Here is a 22,614-nt window from a genome sequence, read left to right as displayed (position 1 = left end):
CCTCCTGTCAATCTTGCGATCAATTTGTCATCGATCGTTGTCATCTTATCAATCTTGTCATCTGGCGATCGATTTATCATCAATCCTTCAATCTTGTCATTTAAAGATCGATTTGTCATCGGTCGTTGTCATGTTCGATCTTGTCATTTTGTGATCAATTCGTCATTGATCGTGGCCATTTTCAATCCTGTCGTTTTGCAATCTATTTATCATCAACTCTTGTCATCTTGTTTGATCTTGTCATTTTGCGATCGATTTGTCATCGATCGTTGTCTGTCTCAAATATGTCAATTTGGATCAATTTGTCATTGTTCCTCGTCAATTGGCACATTTTCTTAATCAAATCATTTATCACATTGGTCATTTATCAATCCAAAATCAAATCGAATCGAGTCAATTATCTTTCAAGACCTAATTCATCTTCTAGGGTTTCGTGATTTAATCATTTAATCTTGTGTGTGTCATTTCTTCCTTTAGGATTAATAAATTATTTATTTATCCTAAGTCTTCTCATTGCAATTAAATGTTCATTTAATTGGCTAATTATTCCTCTTTGTGAATTAATTAATAAATGAAAGATTATTAATTAATTTACCTAATTCCTAAATTCTTAATTCTCTAATTTCCTAATTTTCTAATTCCTAATTTCAATTTCCTCCTATTTCTCTCCTAAATTCATGGAAATGACATGCCAATTTATCATAATTGACAATCAATCAATTTTGACATAGAAGTTGTCATAATTTGTCATAAATTATCAATCAACAAATTTTGCATAGAAAGTGCATAATTTGTCATAATTGACATAATTGATTTGCAATTTCCATTTGCAATTGAATCATGCTAATCTTGTCATCTCTCCAATTCTTCTATAAATTGGATGATCTTCATCAATCAAAGCTAATTGGTAATCAGATTATCGAATTTCTAGTCAATCATATTTCGAGTACTCTTGATCAAAAATCTTGTCTACTTGCTTTCAATTATGTGTGTGCACTTGTAGGTGAGATCCACAACCAAACCATTTGAAGAGGAAAGAAGAACAATGGAGCCGCATGAAGGAGCTTTCAAATCATACCTATGGTTTGCTTAATTTCTAGTTTTGAATGTTTCTATTTCATGTCTCTATTGAGTGTTGTTTAGGATAGATCATTGCAATGCTTTTGTGATTGAGCTATTACGTTTATCTTGTCTTGTGATGATTTCCTATTTCCTAACGTACTATATATATATATATATATATATATATATACATATACATATATATATATATATTTATATACACCTCCTATATTATACATATATATGTATATATATATATATATATACATATATATATATATATATTTGAGTTTATTAATTTTAAAACATAAAAAAAAAATATTAAAAAAAATATCTTTGGGGCAGTGCATACCCCTCGGCCCTGTGGAAACCTCACACAGGCGAGGGCAGGGAGGTGCCCCCCATGCTATGGGTGGCAATCCCCAGCGGCGGCCATAGCCACCTTTTTGGGCCGTAACCCACAGATGGGGAAGCCTCGGCTCCCCCCTGTGAGCGGTGCCCCGCAGCGGTGATGCAGCCAATCTACAGGACACATATCGCAATGGCGGCCTTGGCTGCCTCTGCGAGCTGTGACCCATAGGCATGGTTGTGGCCATCCCTACAGGGAGCCCCCATAGAAAAACCATAGCTCCCCCTCTTCCCTTCCATTGTAGATGCTCGGCTTCAGCCCTGCACAAACTCTAAACCCCGCCATAAAAAAAAAAAAGGGTGACGCCTCCCATGGCCGCCGTCCCCAACACAGACCTGCACACACACACAAAAAAAATAATCATGCACCCTCATACACAAAGCCCTAACCCAATTTTTGGGTTAGGGCAAAACACAAAAAGATTATAAAATACAAAAAAATGTGTGTGGGTAGAATGGAAAGTTTAGGGTTGTTTCAAAGAAAATGTATATTTCGGGTTAGGGTTAGCATATGGATTTTTGGATTTCTTTTAAAAGTAAATTAAAAAAGAAAAGAGAACCCCTTTATCCTTTGTATATATATACATTTTTACATTCCCTCACACCTCTTATATAAATAAATATATATACATGTCTTAGATATATAGTTATCTACACACATATATACATGTAAGTAAAATTTTATATTTATATGGATTCAAAATAGTTAATTGTAAATTAATTAATTCACTTTCAATTTTTTATATGGATGTAGAAGAATTTTAATAAGATGTTTTATATTTAAACTCTTTGGGAGGTTAACCTTTAGGGAATTAAAATGACATTTGTAAGTCAAGATGGCCCCCTTTAAATTTTAAATTATAAGGTATTTTAATTAATAGAAATTTTGTTTGATAGGTTTATTTAATCTAAGAGCTAGGGCAAATTTATTTAGACCCTAGGCAATAAAAGGACTATATGAGGATTATTAATATCCCTTATCAATTAATTTAGAGATTTTCCATTAAGTGAAGTTTAATCATTTATTAATGGGAGATAATAATAATACTTTTGGAGGATTATTATTCCACTTTTAACTTAGATCATTTATTGCCTAATTGATCTAGTTGTTAGAATCACTCCAAACATAGTTAAGACTAAACTAGTTTTGCATTATTTTAATAAGTTAGTTGTACTAGGTTAAGTATTTAAAAAAAAAATTATTCCGTTTGTGCCCAAAATTTTGGGCATAACAGTTCAATTTCAAATCCCATTCCTCCTATTCAATATGCACACAAAAATCCATCAGTCAATTTTTTTAGGAGAGGATACATGATAAAAATCAAACAAAAAGTTGTAGACAAGAAATAAATTCACTTACTTCTATAGAAGTACAGACATAGTTGCAGTGAGGTATGGAGGGAGAGAAGAAGAGAAAGAGGGATGGGGTATGGAGGAAGGGAGAAGAGGAGAGAGAGAGAGACCTTGTATGCATTTGAGAGGGAGAGACGATACACTTACATGTGTATATATATGTTTAATATATTATATATATACATATATTATATGTATATAAACATATTATATATACATGTCATATTATACACATATTATATGTATATACACATATTATACATAGAATATCATATTATACAATAGTGCGCACGCGCTTTTTATAGGGAAACAAGAGCATACGTGCTGCTTACACTCTAAGTACCCCATACGCGCTTTATAAACCATAAGTACCCTGTACGCACTTTTGATTGTTTAGGCTTGGAAATAGGCCTGGATAACAAAGGTACAGATTGGAGGTTTGATTTCCCTCCATTGCTCTCATTTTTGACGTGTTTTATTTTATCAACTTGGTTTATCGACTTTGTCATTATCAGGTTTACACTTCATAAAGTGGGTATTTCTAAAATTGCCACCATATTTTCACCCATCTTCTGAGCTTTCTAACCATATAATTTGTTTTCAATTTGATCAACAATAACATATTATTATTGAATTTCTTTTACTAGTGTCTCCATAGTTCTCACAAACATAGGTGCACCATTTTTTAAATAACTTTTGATATACTTATCCAAGTTTAAAAAACTTTATATATTATTGTAGTTCACTTGATTCTTTACAATTAAAAAAAAAACAATTTGTATTTTCGATTTGTTTAGTGCAACTTATGCTTCATGCATGAACATGTACCTAATTTTTAGGATATGCTCAATTGGAAAAATCATTTAAAAAAAATACTGAACAAAAAATTACAAAAAAATACACATCTTCTAGTGCTCACTCTTAGCTATCTTTCTGCTAAAGGATTTGTCAAAATACTAAATCTAATTATGAATTTTTTTATGCACACACGAGACACTATGTTATGTTTTTAAAAAAAAATTAGGGTCAGTTTTTCATGCGCAAAGGATTTGACCCCCTTAATCTTATGCAATTTTGAAAAAGTTTAGTAGTTTGGAAACTAGATTCAGAGTACTACAATATTTGTTCTTTGATTATCTTCATATCTTGAGTGGATGACTTTCACATTTTGCCTCCAAGTTTAGGTTCACCTGATTTCAGAAAAAAAGTGTCCACTTATACCCCCCTTTTTGACCACCATCTTTGTGCACTTACCCTAAGGCATCGCAAGAAATCACACAAAGGCACATCACATGCCACTAGTATATACGAGGAAAACCCAAGATGGGAATAACCTTAGTGAGAAATGTTGCTGGAGTCTACAACACCAACCCAAGGAACACCACTCCTGATTTAGGGCACCAACCCAAGGAGAATTAACCCCTGATTTAGGGAACCAACCCAAGGAACACCAACCCCTACATCAAGCTCGAACTCAATGATTACAATATATAACAATTTAATACAATATTAGTAATCCTCGATACAAGTGAATCTTGTAACCGCTACATACACTCCACCCTGGCAGTTTTACTCCTCCTTTGCCTCACCAGTTAACTCCTACTCTTCCTTCTATCTCGCTCTTTCTCTCTTCTCACCTTCACTTGCTGCTATTGCTGACACATCATTTCTACCTCTGCCTGTTGGATAAATGGACAGATCATATACCTACTATCGTTTACTCTGCTCAGTGGTTTAGCCTTTCTCTACTCTCTACCTAACAGATCTTTTTTCCCAATCACACACATAGTTGCTTCACCCTACACTACCTTCTAGTTGGCTTGAACACCATTGGTTCACTTATGCACTTATCCTCTTTTGCTTCTTGTAGGTTGCTTTTTAACCTTAATGGTTAAGCCTCAACTAAAACATATTGCCGATTGAGTCTTTCCTAAACAGTCACTATGATCTTTTGCTATTTTCACTTTGATTGTTCTACTCACATGCTCATGCCCTCCTTCTCTATCTTTGGTATCAACACTCTTCTCATTCTTTAGTCTGCACATATATAGCCAATTTTTCCAGCCAAAACTTGAGTTCAAACATTTGCATGCTAGGGTTTTTTCCACCTCCCTCAAGGCATATCAAATTAGCTCATATCTTGTCTCAGAGATGACAGTCGACACATCACCGCCATTATCATGCCTTCCCATGTACATTTACTAAATGTAGCAAGCTACTACATGTCTACTGGCCTGACGTTTTGGTCAACTCACCATAAATTATATCTCTAGTTTCTCCACAAAATCTGATCTGTAGCAAGGCATCCTTCATTGATCATGGCATCACCAATCTTGATCTCAATCTATTGTTCTCCTTCGAGCCACAAACCACTATCATCAACTCATGAATTATGCAGTCGATATTTAATGTCGACCAACCACCAACTACCTCACTGATAGGCACCTCACTGACCTCTGCATGCTTGCTACTTAAAGTCCATGTGGAGTCTCTATCGGTATGCACCTCAACTTAGACCTCTGTGTCAGTTCAGATAGGATCACCAACCAAAAACTTAACTGGTAAATACCTATCGGTCCTCTAACCTTACCGATACATCATACCTTTTCGGTTAACCATCTTGCCATACCTGTCTTGCTAGTGAATCACTTTTCCCCTATCATCAAGCATATTGGTTCTCAACAGTTATCAAGGGTCTCTCACCATGTGCTTCTTCATCAGATTGAGAGCACTTCACTTTTGTCTCTCAATTCACTTAGCTACATGTCTGTAACCTTGTTTACCAATTGGGATACTTGATGACTTCATGTTGTCAACCTCCAACCATCTCCATCAGTGGCAACAACAATCTCCACCGACACCTTGGTAACTCCAAGTGTGCAACTGTAGAATTTTATCTTCATCTAACCAGTTCTCTTCTCAACTTTTCCTTCTCTATCCCTGCAACACATAACTTCACATGTTGATATAGTGTGCATCTTAGATCTTGACCTTTGGAGGCTTTCTTATCTTCCTCTTTGGTCATTCGTTCTAGGCATCCAAACACCTGCCTTTGCTTATTCTAACTATCATATCGCAAAGAGTCATGGTCTATACCATGTATGCTATAAGATAAGCAAGGTATTACCACTTACCAGTGGGAAGAGTATACAACTGTACTTCACTACTAAATATCGGTGGAGGAAGATCTATGTCACCTTTTGATAATGATGTGACTTCACTAAGGAGAGGATACATCTCCAACTTGACATATGCCCTTTTACCTTTTCCATATGTTATCTTTGCTCATTGAAGCGTCACACTTTCTGTCAACCTTCTCTTCATTTGGTGGGAGTCCTGCTATATGGCATCACACTAGCATACCGGTTGTATTGCTGACCCCTCATTAGTTCATAGTTAAGAAAGCTCTACCGGTCACACCCTTTCTGACTCTCATCACTCACCGGTCACTTCTCTATAATGCTTGTTTAACATCATCATTTATACTTACTAATTGGTTCCTTCTTCCCAATACTGACATGTAAACTAGTTACACCAATTATGCTTACCTATTGGTTTCACTATCCACACTATCGATTGATAACACTAACAACATATCAACTATTCTCCTATATTTGTTGTCCTGCTATACCGGTAACATGCTATACTAGTTGATATCATTGACAACACAATGCCAACAATCTCATATTATAGATTATGAAGGCATTCCTTTTTTATGTAGGTGTGATCTTTCTAAGTTAGGAATTTGACCTCAGCTTATTCTTGTGGTTCTCAAAAGCTATTGATTCTTTCTTTTTATCAAAAATTTAATTCTTGTTAAAAAATTTAACGTGATCGACGATGTTGGTATGACATGCCCTCCAGCTCCACATGAAACACTTTTGACCTAGAGATATGAGTCGGTGAGGCAAAAATGGGGGGAGTCATCCCCACACTTATTCAAATTTGTGAGTCTAATGACCTAGTGAAGACACAAGGTTTGTGATCATAGTGGCCCAACTGTATAAGGAATCTCTCTTAATTCATTTTTGAACAATGACACTTTATGCAAACATTATCATCAATTCAAGAGCAAAAATGATTCAAGGAGAAACAAACTACATCAAGGTATCGTCAACTTATGTTTTAGTTATAATTTGATGATGGATTTAATGTGATATATCATGTTATTGCACCACCACATGGAGGACTTATCCTAAGAGAATTGCATCACCTATTGAAGGTATGGTAATTTACATTCAATCATTTTAGCCTTGCCCTCAAAAGGCAAGCTTTTCAAATTCAATTCAAGTTCAATTTCTATTTCAATTAGGGTTAATTACTAACTCAGGGTTTGACCTAAGGAAAACCCTTATCCACAACCCCCCTTTCTTTCCTTCTTGTGTTTATTTTTAGGTATTCAATGGATCCAGGAAGATTAGAACAACTTCAAGACCTAAAAATAGAGCATTTGACCACAATTTAGCAGAAACCGCCTGGACCAGAGTGCTCAACAACCTAGTCCACCAAGACTAGGCCGCCCAACACCCTAGTCCCCTAGGACCAAGGTGCTCAACACCCCAATCCTCCCTAATCAGCTCCATATTTGACAAGCATTGTCTAGATCAACTCAATTTATAGATTTCCAGTTTCTAGATCAGTCTAGTAATAAGGACCAGAGCGCCCAATGCCTTGGTCTAGCTCAATCAGGCCAAATTTTCAATATTAGGTGCACATTGATAGAATTCCATTCTCAGATCTATACTTGATGCCTTAGTTCTATCAAGTTATTAGTTTTTGTCTTACTGTTCTAGTCACTTGTATTCATCTTCTTTACATAGATTCACATCCTCCCATATTTTGCACAATCCCTTTCATAGCAACAAAGTAATAGAAACCCTAAAAATATTCCTTGACTATCTTTCACAATAGTTAGTCAAAGAGAATTACTCGTTTAGGTGCTTTCATATTCCAATATATGAATGAAATTAGAGTTAGGTCCTATAATACTACCCCATTCCATTGTCAACCATCACACTAGTTTCATGTCATATTTGTAGTCTTTTTGCAAAGGATATTCATAAGTACTTTGCAATTATATAGAAACCTTGAAATTAAGTCATTGATTTCCAAGTTGTTCTCTCTATTTCCTTTTTAGAATTTTACATGAATCAACGAATCAAGGATTTTTGGTTTATGTTTCTACACTATGTTGTTGAATTTGAATAGGTTTAAGCTTCTTCTAAAGTAGAGAATTAAATTACTTTTTCCAGTCAAAATAATTTTAGTAGAGAACGAATTTAGTTGAGATGCAATTAGGAAACTCATTCATTCTATGATTAATATAAGATATTAATTAGACATATCAGGCAAGGAATGTTGCAGAGCTTGTATATCTTATATTGTAATAATGGTTCATCTATCCCAATGGATAAGGGACTAGTCACATAATTATGTTGTTAACTATGACAATTGAAGTCAAGGAAACTCATTAATCTTTATATTCATTTTCTATTTTGTAAATTTGTTTTTGAAAGTAGGAGAAAGTATTGATTCTCACAGTGATTCAGAACATATATGCAAGGGTATAAGCCATATCCAATAAGTTTAAATAATTTATGATTCACTCAATAGATTGAGAATATATATATGATAGTACCTGTAGACACCTAAAATTGTCCAATCTAATTAAATAAATATTTTATTTATTTAATTATTTTAGCCAAATTCTTCTATTAATTAAATAAATCTGTATTTATTTAATTAATTCATTTATCCTCTTCTAGCCTTATTTCTCATTTAAATAAATACATTTATTTATTTAAATTATTCTTTTTCCTTAATTAAATAAATATTTTATTTATTTAATTATCCCACTTCTTCTATTAATTAAATAAATCTTTATTTATTTAATTAATTCATTAGCCTTTTCTACCCATGACACATGTCATTCATCTCTTAATTCATACACTACCTACCCTCTTACTATTTTCATATTTTCTCTACCTACCCTCTAATCATAGCCGACCATTTATCTTTTACACCTCTCAATCTTATCCCTCCATTTCTTATAGTGACTTCTATATAAGGAGATGCTTCCTTCATTATCAACCCTCGATGATTACTTGACTACACTACGCTTTTGAATGTTCATATGCGATCCTACTTGCAACCACATTTCTGTTCTTTGTTGAGCTCTTGTGCACATATAAAATCTGAGAGCAAATATATCAAGCAAGATCAATGAAGATAGGAAGAATGAAGATTCAAATCCTATTGTACATGTGATGGTATAATCTTTGTGATTTCATTTGATTTGCATTGTCTTAGGTAATCTTCATATGTTATGGTGGATCTTTGTTGTTGTTAGGCTAGGGTTTTGTGATTGAATTCATTTAGTCTTTCAATGTTGTTGTTATCCATTTTTACAATAAAAATTTTGGCATGCCTGGTGGGACATGGATTTTTGTTAGATCTATGTTTTCTTTTGCAAATTTTTCTATTTCTATATTACTGTTTTGTAAAACAATTTGGAAAATAACCTTGTGCAGCTAGGGTTTTGGATACAAAATCAAGATCTTGGAGATATTTAATCTGATCTCACAAACGGCTTGAAAATTTTACACCAAAGTTTTTTTACAAGTTGAAGATAGTATCAAGAGCTCTCAAAGAAAAATTCAAACCTATTGGAGCATATTTTAATTTTCTACGAATTTTTTATGATTTTTCATAAAAAATTAATTTTGAGAGCAAATGAGTGAATTTTTTGGATTTTCTTACATTTTTGGAAATCTCTCATAATTATACACAAGATCTGTTCTTTGTGATTTTAACTTTGATGCAAAATATTTCCCTAAAAATCAGATCTTTAAAAATTAGGGGTTTTCCTTAGTTTGATTAGATCTCACAAACTGCTTCAAATTTCAGCATCAAATGTTTTTTGCAGGTTAGGAAAAGTATTAGAAGTGTTTTGTTAAAATGTTAGATTTTTTGGATCAAATTTTCATTTTATATGAATTTTGTATGATTTTTCATAAAAATTTAATTTTGAGAGCAAATTAGCGAATTTTTTGGATTTTCTTACATTTTTGGAAATATCTCAAAATTATACATAGGACTTGTTATTTGTGATTTTAAATTTGATGAAAAATCATTCCTCAAAAATAGGATCTTTGAAAATTAGGGTTTTGCATTATTTTACTCATATATCACAATCTACTTGGATTTGTTGTAGAAATTTTTTTATGCACGTTTGGAAGAACATCAGGACTATCCAGTAAAAATTTTAGATTTTTTGGATCCATTTTTCATTTTATATGAATTGTTTATGATTTTTCATAAAAAATTAATTTTTGGAGCAAATTAGCAATTTTTTTGGATTTTCTTACATTTCTGGAAATCTCTTGAAATTTCACAGGTGGTCTTTTTTTATGATGAATCATATCTTTGAATTGGTCAATAAAACACATTGTTGAAGGCCCCTATTTTACAAAGTCTTTTGGATCTAAAATTTACCTAACTTGTGTGCTTGCAAGAAGGGGTGATCATTTGAAACAATCCAAACTACTAATAAATCTTTGTTGTAGGACCTTGACAAGGATTTTATTTTGATCTTTATTGTGCCTTGTTTTCATAGTTTATCAAACACTTCAATTGGTGTACTAAAATTAAACTAGTGTCTTTTGTGTCTTGGGCAATAGGCTCTTTTTGTTTTATCTTTAGAGGGTCTGTCTCCCCGTGTGGTCATTAGGACTACTAGTGAGGAGAGAATGACCCAAGTGTTAGCAAGGAAAAACCATCCTCTTCCGAACCACTATAAACAACTATATTCATAGTGAAAACTATGGATAACGTGTGCTGATTAGTTCATACTGACACTATGTCTCCCCAGAAACCCGTTTGATCAAATTTATTTGATCAGTTGTAGGGTGTAACCCCTACCGACTGAGAACCTTCTAGATTTACAGAGCTAAAAGTGCCACATGTATGGCCACACGAGCAGATGCCCTTACTAGCACCTTTTTGTTTTAGAAGCTAAAATCCTTCTAATTGTTGGGGCAGGAGGTCGGACCTCTGGTAGCGGCCCACACACATACGATTCTTAGTAGAGATACAAAGTTCACCACGGGGAGTTTTCATGGGGACTGATGCTTGGCTGTCTTGAGAAGTGAGTGCCGAGGGTGGAGCCAGTGGGGTCAAGCTTCTAAATATCTACTCTAAATAGCGTAGCCTCGGGGAAACTCCATGTGGGATCAACAACTATTGTCCTGGCCAACCATAAGAATTATGCTTGTCTTATTTTGAACAATCAAACATTCAAGACCAAACAACAAAACATTGTGTCTTTTGTGTCTTCAAGTGTATGCAAAATAATTTTACATAAAGCAACACATTTTTTTGAGTCATTTTGAGTCTAAACACTTGCAAACATTGAGTCTTCATCAACATTGCGTCCTCTTGTCACAGAAATATAGTCAAAATTTCAGATTGGGTCACAACAAAACAACTTCACAAATTGGAAAATTTTACAGCCCAGCAAACAAGAGCAATCAGTTTCAAAATTCTTGAGCTTCCTAAGCTATTTCTTCAGGTTTTCATCTAGCATTCAGCCTATTTTTGGGTCTCACAAAGTCCATCATTGCTTTACACCTTACATTACATTCATATTTGTCTAAACTTGAGTCAAAAGGTCACTTGCTTGTCCTCATATTACTTTGTCAACACACTACATACAACAACATTTTTCTAAGTGGTCCCTCATCAAGGTCTATCACCTTTGGGTCTCATTTGGTCTTACTTAGAGTCAAGGTCAACTTACCTCATCAAGAGAAACTATCATCACTTTGGAAGCCACACCTACTCTACTACATACATACTTAGTCTTACACTTTGGACATTGCAAGTACACTTCAGATTCATTTACATTCCATCCAACTCTTGGTCTTCCATTCTTTTTTCCATTTTCATCTAGTCTCACACATCTTGGTCAATACCTAGTTCATGGTTGAAACCCGTTCCCAAAAATCTATGTGAGAAACTAAAGAGGCTCAAGAGTCTGCAAACATGAGTGTCTATGAGTATGACAATGATGCCTTTTTCAATTCTGATCATAACAAATTACCTGACATGGATGCCTATAGAAACAATCCAAATGTTGAGAACATGGACACTGCAAACAACAATGATATACACAATGACAATATGGACAACATTTCAGTACATTCAGCAGAAGTGGAAGACTCCATTATGGATCCCCGTTTCAATCGATTTGTTGAAGAAATAATAAGGAGAGATAGACAATACTTCTTACAAATGATGGGACAAAGTGGAGCCAAGATACCTCATGATTTTGACATGTCTCAAATAAAGGAAAATCGACCTTGTTGGCATTATAACAGACAAAGGGAGATTGTTGGCATTTCAATAAGGATATTGAAAAGGTTTTTGATATAATTGATTAAGGATGTTTACTGTCTTAACAATATTATTTTGTTATTGATGTCAACAAATTAATTTTCTGATTTAGTATGATGTTACCATATCTTAAGAAGTATGTTTTGAAGAGAATTAAGATGTCGGTAAAAGGCACAGAAAGAATGCGATGAATAAGGGGAGCAATAAGTTATTCAATGGGCAATGATTACCAAGTTAGACAATGATGAGATCATGATGTTTAGATTGCTTTGATATCCTACATATGCTATTGTTTGTAAGGTTAATACTATACTATGTTACCGAGCAAAGAACCTAGTCAGTAAACCCTAAGGAACCTAGTCGGTAAACCCTAAGGTTATTGCTATCAGTTAATGAAGGCGGAATGTCTACCGAGTGAAGTTTAGTATTTACCAAGTTGCAACCGAGTAATAACAGAATGCATTGGATGAATGTCTGCATTATTTAATGAAGGAAGCTCATGAGCTGGATATGATTAAATGATTGATACAACATGTATGAAGTTTGTTAAGAATCTATGGCAATGGAAGATCGGCATGAAGATCTACAGCTCAGATTGAACCGCAATACCCTAGCACAAGTTCCAAGAAATGTATGCAAGTTCCAAGGCTAGGTAAAACATTTTCTGATTGAAGGATACATTGAACCTGGTCAAGTCTGGACATCTGATGGCTAAGATTGATCATGGGAAATGTGATCAAGGAGATTAAGTGGTTAGCAAATTGTTTATAAATAAGGAACTGTTGATAAACAATGTATGTGGGCAAATGTAAGTACAGGGATGCTACATAGTGATTACCGAGCACAGAAGCTTGCAGACCTGTTTGAATAACATAGTAAGGAGCCCAACAAAGGGACACGATAAGTCCTATAACTAAATTGTATTGAGCAAATAAGAATCTGCTTTAGCATTTTAGATGCAAAGTTGCAGACATACTCATTACTATTGTTTATTTGTAAGTGACAAAAAACCTCTTAACCGAGTAGACTTAACAGTCTTATTTGTAAATCCTCTAGCAAGGTGACATTCTGATTGAGTGTTTGAAACCCTTTGACAAGGTCACTTCTAACAAAGTGAAGATCCTAATAGATCTGAGGGAAATCCCTTAACCAGGTCACATCTAGCAATGTGTTTGTAATCTTTAATAGGATTTTATTTTAACTGAGCATACTCTAGAAGAGTATATTTCTTAGTGGGTCCGAAATCCCATAGTGGTTTTTCCCTATTTGGGTTTCCACGTTAAATCTTGTGTTGAATGTGTTGTGATGTTATCTGTTTATGAGTTTGCATATTTTACAGTTTTGGTTACATATATATGTTAAAGCTACCGAGGTTGAATCTGTTGATTTCATGGAAGTTTAAGTTTGTATGATTCACCCCCCTCTCATCTTGTTAGCTTGGCATCTGTACTTAACAATTAGTATCAGAACTATCAATTGGTATCAGAGCTTTGGACTCCAGAAGAAAATTTTAAAGGTACTTGAGGCAAAGATCCAAAGATGTATAAGAGGGATGCACTGAAGTTGAACAAGTCTAGTTTCTCTACATGGCAGAAAATGATGAAGCTGCACCTATCAAGAGTTGGAGAATATGTTGTATATTATCTGGAGAATGATTTCATTATAGTGAGCACCTATCCATTGACAATGGAAGAGATAAAGGCAAAGCAAGAACATATTCAAGCAATTATTGAAATAACATCTGCATTGATCGAATCAGAGTTCAATTATCTAGAAGGCTACAATGATGCCAAGGCAATGTGGGACAAGCTCATATCTGTGTATGGTGGTGATGAACATGTTCAAAGAGCAAAAGTGGATAGTCTAAGAGGAGAACTTGAATCTATGAGGATGAATGAAGGTGAGAACATAACCCAATATAGTACAAGGTTAAAGGAGATTGTCAATCAAATCAAAGGAGCACGTGGAACTATTGAAGAAAAGGATATAACAAGTAAGTTGTTAAGAACCCTTCTACTAGCTTATGCAATCCAAGTCTCTGCAATCAATGAATTGAGGTCAGTACCCAATATGTTAGTTTCTTTAGATGCTACTATCGATAAGCTACATGCATTTGAGTTAAGTAATTTTGATAACAGTGGGTCTTCGGTAAATAAAGTAGAATCTACTTTCAGTTCTTTTCATATTGGTGAATCTGATGATTACAATGATAGAATGAGTAAGTACACTGAAGGGGATCATAGTGGAGAAAGTGAAAGATTTCGCAAGAACATGGAAAAAGTGCACAAACTATATGAGGAAATCAAGAAACAAGAAGAGTTTGAAGCACTATTAGCTAGAAGGTTACTGAGAGGCAAAGGTAAGTATAAAGGAAAACTACCTTTGAAATGTTTCAATTGTGATAAGATAGGACAAATGGCTTCTAACTGTATTGATAGAGAATCTAGTGAAAAGAGAGATTACTGAGATGACAGATAGACAGATAATCATTACAGAGGACACCAAGATTTCAGAAGAAGAGATAAAAAGAAATGCTTAATAGCTAATGAGGAATCTAATGATGATAAATCTGATGAAACTGATACAAAGGAAGTTGTTTATGAGGCTATCAAAGATGGATCAAATGAAGAAAGGTATGAAGAAAAAGCCCTAGTATCTCACATAAGTAAAAATGATTCTTGGATCATAGATAGTGGATGCTCACATCACATGACAAGTGATAAACACAAGTTTGTTATATTAGAAGATTATGATGGAGGTTATGTAAGATTTGGTAATGATGCACCATGTCCAGTAAGAGGTAAAGGATCTATAACACTTCTTGACAATGCTAAATGTAATGATGTTTATTGGGTTGAAGGTTTGAAATACAATTTGTTGAGTGTAGCATAGCTAAACAATATAGGATACCGAATAGAGTTTCAGAAATGAATTGTCAAAGTTCATGACAAGCATGGAAAGCTAGCAGCTACCGGGACACAAACAAAAGGTAACACATTTCACCTTGACTTAACTCGGAATAAGTGTCTATATGCAAAGATAGATGATACCTGGTTATGGCATAAAAGGTTTTGCCATGTAAATTTTGATAATTTGATCAAAATAAGTAAGAAGCACCAAGAAAGAGGTCTACCGAGTCTTGAGAAACCTGAGAATGCTGTGTGTTGAGGACGCCAGATGGGTAAGATGACAAGATCAAGCTTTACAAGTAAGTCCTACACTTCTAAGGGAATTTTAGATCTTGTGCATACTGATCTTTGTGTTCCTATGAAAATTCAAAGTTATTGTGGTGATAAGTATTTCATATTATTTATGGATGATTATTCAAGGATGATGTCAGTTATGTTTTTAAAAGAAAAATCAAAAGCTTTTAAAATGTTTAAATGGTACAAGGCAAGACTTGAAAATGAAACAGGAAGACAACTGAAATGTCTTAGATATGATAGAGGAGAAGAGTTCACCTCTGACGAGTTCAACTTATTCTGCAATGATCATGGTATAAAAAGATAAGTCTTTGCACCGAGAACTCGACAACAAAATGGGATAGCTGAGAGAAGAAACAGATCTATTGTGGATTGTGCCAGAACCCTGATGATTGAAAAGAAAGCACCACAAAATTTTTGGAGAGAAGCAATAAGTACATCAATTTACACCCTAAATTGAGTACAACTGAAGAAAGGAACTTTGAAAACACCATATGAAATTTGGTATGACAAGAAACCTAATGTAAGATTTTAAAATCTTTGGAAGTAGATGCTATGTTCACAAAGATGATAGAAATGGAAAGTTTGATCAGAAAAGTGAAGAAGGAACATTTCTAGGTTATTCTTCTAGAAGCAAAGCATTTAAATGTTTGATTAAATCATCTAACAAAATAGTAGAAAGTGCAAATGTGAAAATTGATGAATTTGCAAAAAGAAATGATAAAGGAAATTCCAAGGAACTAGAAGATTATGATGAATTTGTCTATGTTCAACTGACAAGTCTTACCAAGAAAACTGTTGAAGGAAATGAAGAGAATATTCAGTTACCAAGTGATGAAGAAGATCATACAGAATCTACTGAGCCTATATTAGCCAAGTATGTTAGAAGGAATTATGCATCAAGTCAGATTATAGGAGATAAGAATGAACTAGTGATGACAAGGAACAAACTAAGACAAAACACATGCCTGATATCTGAATTTTAACCGAGGATAGTGAAAGAGGCATTTAATAGTGATGATTGGATAAATTCTATGACAGAAGAGATTGATCAAATCAAGAAGAATGACACATGGATATTGGTCCCAAGACTGAAGGACAAAAATGTAATCGGTACAAAGTGGATTTTCAGAAACAAGCTGAATGAAAAAGGTGAGGTCATTCAAAATAAAGAAATACTAGTTTGCAAAGGATATGCTCAAGAAGAAGGAATTGATTATCGCGAGACCTTTACACCTGTGGCAAGACTTGAAGGAGTAAGAACATTGTTGGCATATGTTGTTTACAAGAATTTCAAAGTATATCAAATGGATGTCAAATCTGCATTTTTGAATGGTATATTAGAAGAAGAAGTTTTTAATGAACAACCTAAAGGATTTGTTGAAGGAGAGAATAAAGATCAGGTATGTAAGCTGAACAAAGCTTTATATGGCCTAAAGAAAGCACCTAGAGCATGGTATGAGAGATTGCATTCTTATTTAATCAAGATTGGTTTCATAAGAACTAGTGAAAACAATAACATGTACATGAAGAATGATGAAGACAAAGGAATAATAATCTCAGCCATATTTGTTGATGATATTATCTTTTGTGGTAATGACTCCTTATGCAAGAACTTTGGAAATGAAATGAGCAAATAATTTGAGATGTCATTAATTGGTGAGATAAAGTATTTTATAGGTCTACATATATTGCAAATGAAAGATGTGATGTTCATTACTCAATCCAAGTAAAGAAAGGAAATCTTGAAGAAATTTGGAATGGAGAACTCAAAACCAGTAAGTACTCCTATGACTACCAACTGTAAACTATCAAAGAATGATGAATCTGTATCTACTGATGAGACACTTTACCGATCTATGATTGGAAAGCTGCAATATGTTATTCATAGCAAGCCAGATATAGCACATGTAGTAGGTATAGTTGCAAGATTTTCTACAGATCCCAAAGAAACACATATGACAGAAATCAAGAGAATTTTTAGATACTTGAAAGGCACTGAGGATTATGGCTTAGTATATCAAAAAGGAAATGATTTTGATTTAAAAGTTTATACTGATGCTGATTGGGCAGGCAACATTGATGACAGGAAAAGCACAAGTGGAGGAGCTTTCTTTTTAGGAGAAAGACTAGTAAGTTGGCTTAGCAAGAAACAAGGATGTGTTTCACAGTCAATAGCCGAACTTGAATATGTTGCTGTAGCATTGAACTGTACCAATATAGCATGCATAAAATAACTCTTAGAAGGCATAAATGAGAAAGTTATCAAGCCAGTAACTATATTCTGTGCTAATACTAGTGCCATTAACATTTCAAACAATCCTATAATGCACTCTAAGACAAAGCACATCTCTATCAAATATCATTATCTTAGAGAAGAAGTTCAAGAGAAGAGATTGGTGTTGGAGTATGTTATCACAAAGGAACAAATAGAAGATATCTTCACCAAGCCACTGCCAAGGGACACTTCTGAGTATCTCAGAAGCAAGTCAAGGGTCCTACCCCTATCTTCTACTCACTGACTGAGTTCAATGAAAGCATCAATTCAATGTCTCTAAAGAATACCTTTTAGGAGTTGATGTCAATTTACACACTTTAGGAGGTTTTCTAAAGGTGTGCAGGAAACAAAATAGTGAATAGGAATTGTAGACAATGTTCTGACCAAGACTGAGTTGATACCGAACAGGAAAGGAATTACTTCACACAGGAAGAAATTATGTATTAGTTTTCTTTTGGCATTGTTGTTAAAGGGGGTGAAGACTAATGTATGGGGGAGAAGATTGATGATAGGGGGAGAGCATTTCAGAATCTCACAACAATCTAAATCAATTAGGTCAAATCAATTGCTTTTGCCATCAATGCCAAATGGGGGAGATTGTTTGCATTATAACAGACAAAGGAAGATTGTTGGCATTTCAATAAGGATATTGAAAAGGTTGTTGATATAACTGATTAAGGATGTTTACTATCTTAACAATATTATTTTGTCATTGATGTCAAGAAATTGATTTTCTGATTTAGTATGATGTTGCCATATCTTAAGAAGTATGTTTTGAAGAGAATTAAGATGTCGGTAAAAGACACAGAAAGAATGTGATGAATAAGAGGAGGAATAAGTTATTCAATGGGCAATGATTATTGAGTTAGACAATGATGAGATCATGATGTTTATATTGTTTTGATGTCCTACATATGCTATTGTTTGTAAGGTTAATACTATACTATGTTACCGAGCAAATTACCTAGTTGGTAAACCCTAAGGAACCTAGTCAGTAAACCCTAAGGTTATCGCTATCGGTTAATGAAGGTAGAATGTCTACCAAGTGAAGTTTAGTATTTACCGAGTTGCAACCGAATAATAATAGAATGCATTGGATGAATACATGCATTATTTAATGAAGGAAGCTAATGAGCTGGACATGATTAAATGATTGATACAATGTGTATGAAGTTTGTTAAGAATCTATGGCAATGGAAGATCAGCAGGAAGATCTACAGCTCAGATTGAACCGCAATACCCTAGCACAAGTTCCAAGGCTAGGTAAAATGTTTTCAAATCGAAGGATACATTGAACCTGGTCAAGTCTAGAGATCTGATGGCTAAGATTGATCATGGGAAATGTGATCAAGGAGATTAAGCGGTTAGAAAATTGTTTATAAATAAGGAACTGTTGATAAACAATGTATGCGGGCAAATGTAAGCACAAGGATGCTACATAGTGATTACTGAGCACATAAGCTTGAAGACCTGTTTGAATAATAGAGTAAGGAGCCTAGTAGTGGGACAAGATAAGTCCTATGACTAGAATGTATTGAGCAAATAAGAATCTGCTTTAGCATTTTAGATGCAAAGTTGCAGACATACTCATTACTATTGTTTATTTGTAAGTGACATAAAACCTCTTAACCGAGTAGACTTAACAGTCTTATTTGTAAATCCTCTAGCAAGGTGACATTTTGATTGAGTGTTTGAAACCCTCTGACAAGGTCACTTCTAACAAAGTGAAGATCCTAACAGATCTGAGGGAAATTCCTTAACTGGGTCACATCTAGCAATGTGTTTGTAATCTTTAACAGGATTTTCTTTTAACCGAGCATACTCTAGAAGAGTATATTTCTTAGTGGGTCCGAAATCCCATAGTGGTTTTTCCCTATTTGGGTTTCCACATTAAATCTAGTGTTGAATGTGTTGTGATGTTATGTGTTTATGAGTTTGCATGTTTTACAATTTTGGTTACATATATCTGTTAAAGCTACCGAGGTTGAATCTATTGATTTCATGGAAGTTTAAGTTTGTATGATTCAAGTCCCCCCTCTCATCTTGTTAGCTTGGCATCTATACTTAACAATTAGTATTAGAACTATCAGACCTTTGCAACAAACTCACTCCAACATGGTTCAAAGGAGGCCTAATAGTGGAGGCAATAGAGGACCACATCTTGTGCCTAAATCACCAGCATCTTTGTTTCAAAAACCTAAGGTCCCATACACACATGGTCAAGCATATGATACTCACCTTCACAGACCATTATGAAAGTCTTATACACAAAAATATGCTCAATTACATACCAATGCTAAGGATCAACCACCAAAGCAATTGGATATTCAAAGGCATGCTCAAAATTTGGACACAAGGAAACCCCATGTCAAATTTGGGGGCAACACACTATAACAAACTCATGACATGCCTATAGAGTATGGTATACATGGACAAAGCAAATATTCCATTCCTCATCATGATTCTATACCAAGTGGTCCATACACGCAGCATCACTATAGACCTCCTCCATATGAACATGTTTGTGATCAATACCATCCATATATGCAACATGCTCTTCCACTTGATGCTTCAGGCATGGGGTATGGTCCAAGAAGTCGGTCTCCACCTAAGAACAATTTGGAACAATAAATCAAGGACTTACAAAAGAAAATGGAGGACATAAATACACCGAAGCGAACATACACAATGAGAGACATATGTCCTTATCCTTTTGACAAGAGCATTCCAATGCCTCCTTTTCCTACACATTTTGTGACACCTAAGTTTGATAAGTATAGAGGAAAAGGGGATCCTAAGGCACACATAAGATAGTTTTTCATAGCTTGCATTGAGGTAGCAGTAGAAGAGACATATTTGATGAGATTATTCCCACAAAGCTTAGGAGATCAAGTTATGGAATGGTTCTCCCAACTTCCACCTAGTATTAAGTCTTGGGGTGATCTAGAAGAGGCATTTATCCAACATTTCTCATACAACATAGAGATAGACATATCAGTCACTACTTTGTCCAATGCCAAACAAAGGGATGGAGAATCTTTTTCATCAGTTTTACAAAGATGGAGAAATCTAGCCAGTAGATGCTCTTTTGAAATTCCACAAAAACAAATGGTAGAGATGTTCACCCAAAATGTTAACAAGGACATTGGCTATGATCTAAGGAAATCTTGTTTGTCCACCTTCAAGGACATCATTGAAAAAGGCTTAGCAACAGAGAAGGTCCTAATTGATCAAGGAGTCATCAAAATATTCAAAGAAAATAAAGATGACTTTAAAGGAAAAGACAAGCCAAGATTTTGGAATAAAAACAAGAACACAGTCAATGATGGTGTTGTTGATGCCAATACGATAGACCCAAAATAATTTTTTATGGATCAAGCTCGACAAACAATCAAGTGAATACTCAAACCACTTCTAGATCATGAAGCAAGTGCACCCCATTAGGAGAACCACTTGAGTTAGTTTTCAAAAAGCTAGTGGCAAACAAGGTAATCACTATTCTAGATTTTCCTCCATATTAAGTAAAGGTTAAACCAAATTGGTGGAATGATGATGAGTATTATGAATTTCATAAGAGCAAAGGTTATAAAACAAGAAATTGTCACCGACTAAAAAAAATCATACAAGATCTCATTGATAGAGGTCACATTGAGATTGAAGGACACTCATTCAATCAAGAACATGAAATGTTTAAGGAACCATTCCCAAAGCATGAGAAGGGAAAGTCTAAAGCCAAATATGACCAAACCAACTATACAAGAGCATCCTATAACTATGATTCAACTGTCAATCACATTTCGATGGACAATTATGTCTCTACCATTATCATCAAGGACAAAACACCTAAGAATTCTACCCAAAGACCCAAGATTGTCCTAAACGGCATTAGATCTTCTTCCAAACCTACCTCTGAATGTAATGTCACAACTTGTCAAGGTAAATTCACTTTGCAAGGTGCTCTAGCTAAAAACACCACTTCCTCATCAACAAAGCCTGAGTATGACCTTGTAGAACAGTTGGGGAAGACACCCATGCTTATCTCAATCCTTGAGTTCTTATGCATATCCCTCGCACATAAAGCTATTCTTGACAAAATCTTGAGAGACACCTTTGTCCCTACTGATCTGAACGTGGACCAATTTCAAGCCATGGTGGGATACCTTTCCATTCCACACTCCCTTACATTTACAGAAGCCAATGACACCTCCATGAGTCATCCACATAATGAATCTTTACACATTGAAGCCTTCATACACAAACATCAAATAAAACGAGTCCTGATAGATGGAGGAGCAGGTCTGAACATTTGTTCATTGAGAACTATTAGACAATTGGGATATTCTGATAAAGCTATGAATTCTACAAATAAAATTACAATCAAAGCATATGATGATGAAGAACATTCATCCAAAGGTACAGTCACCTTGCCTATCAGAGTTGGGCCAGTTATAAAGGATGTGGTTTGTTAGGTCCTAGACTTGGATCTCACATACAACATATTGCAAGGACGTCCATGGATTCATGAGATGAACGCAGTACCATCTACATATCATCAATGTATCAAGTTTCCACACAATGGAGTTGAAGTAACAGTCAAAGCTAATCCAAATCCATTTATATATTACAACAATCTACAACCTAGATCAGAAATAACAATCTCAGTCAATAGAGAAGCTATTCCTTCATCAGCATATATGGATCCAGAATCATTAAAACCTTCAACATCAAAACAAGATGAGATTAAAGGCAAATTCCAGGATAAGGGCATGGGTGAATACACTTTGAATCAAACAATGTACTTGCAACAAGTCATGAATTCACCAAAAGAATATGGATGACCACATCCTACTAAGTGGGTATCCATCATTACACTTAAATGGGATCCTACAATCTTCCAAAAATGGGATGAAGTGGAAG

This window comes from Cryptomeria japonica, chromosome 8 (assembly GCF_030272615.1).
Source record: "Cryptomeria japonica chromosome 8, Sugi_1.0, whole genome shotgun sequence".
Taxonomy (NCBI): Eukaryota; Viridiplantae; Streptophyta; class Pinopsida; order Cupressales; family Cupressaceae; genus Cryptomeria; species Cryptomeria japonica.
The sequence above is the reverse complement of the archived record's forward strand: the minus strand, read 5'-3'. Positions refer to the sequence as shown.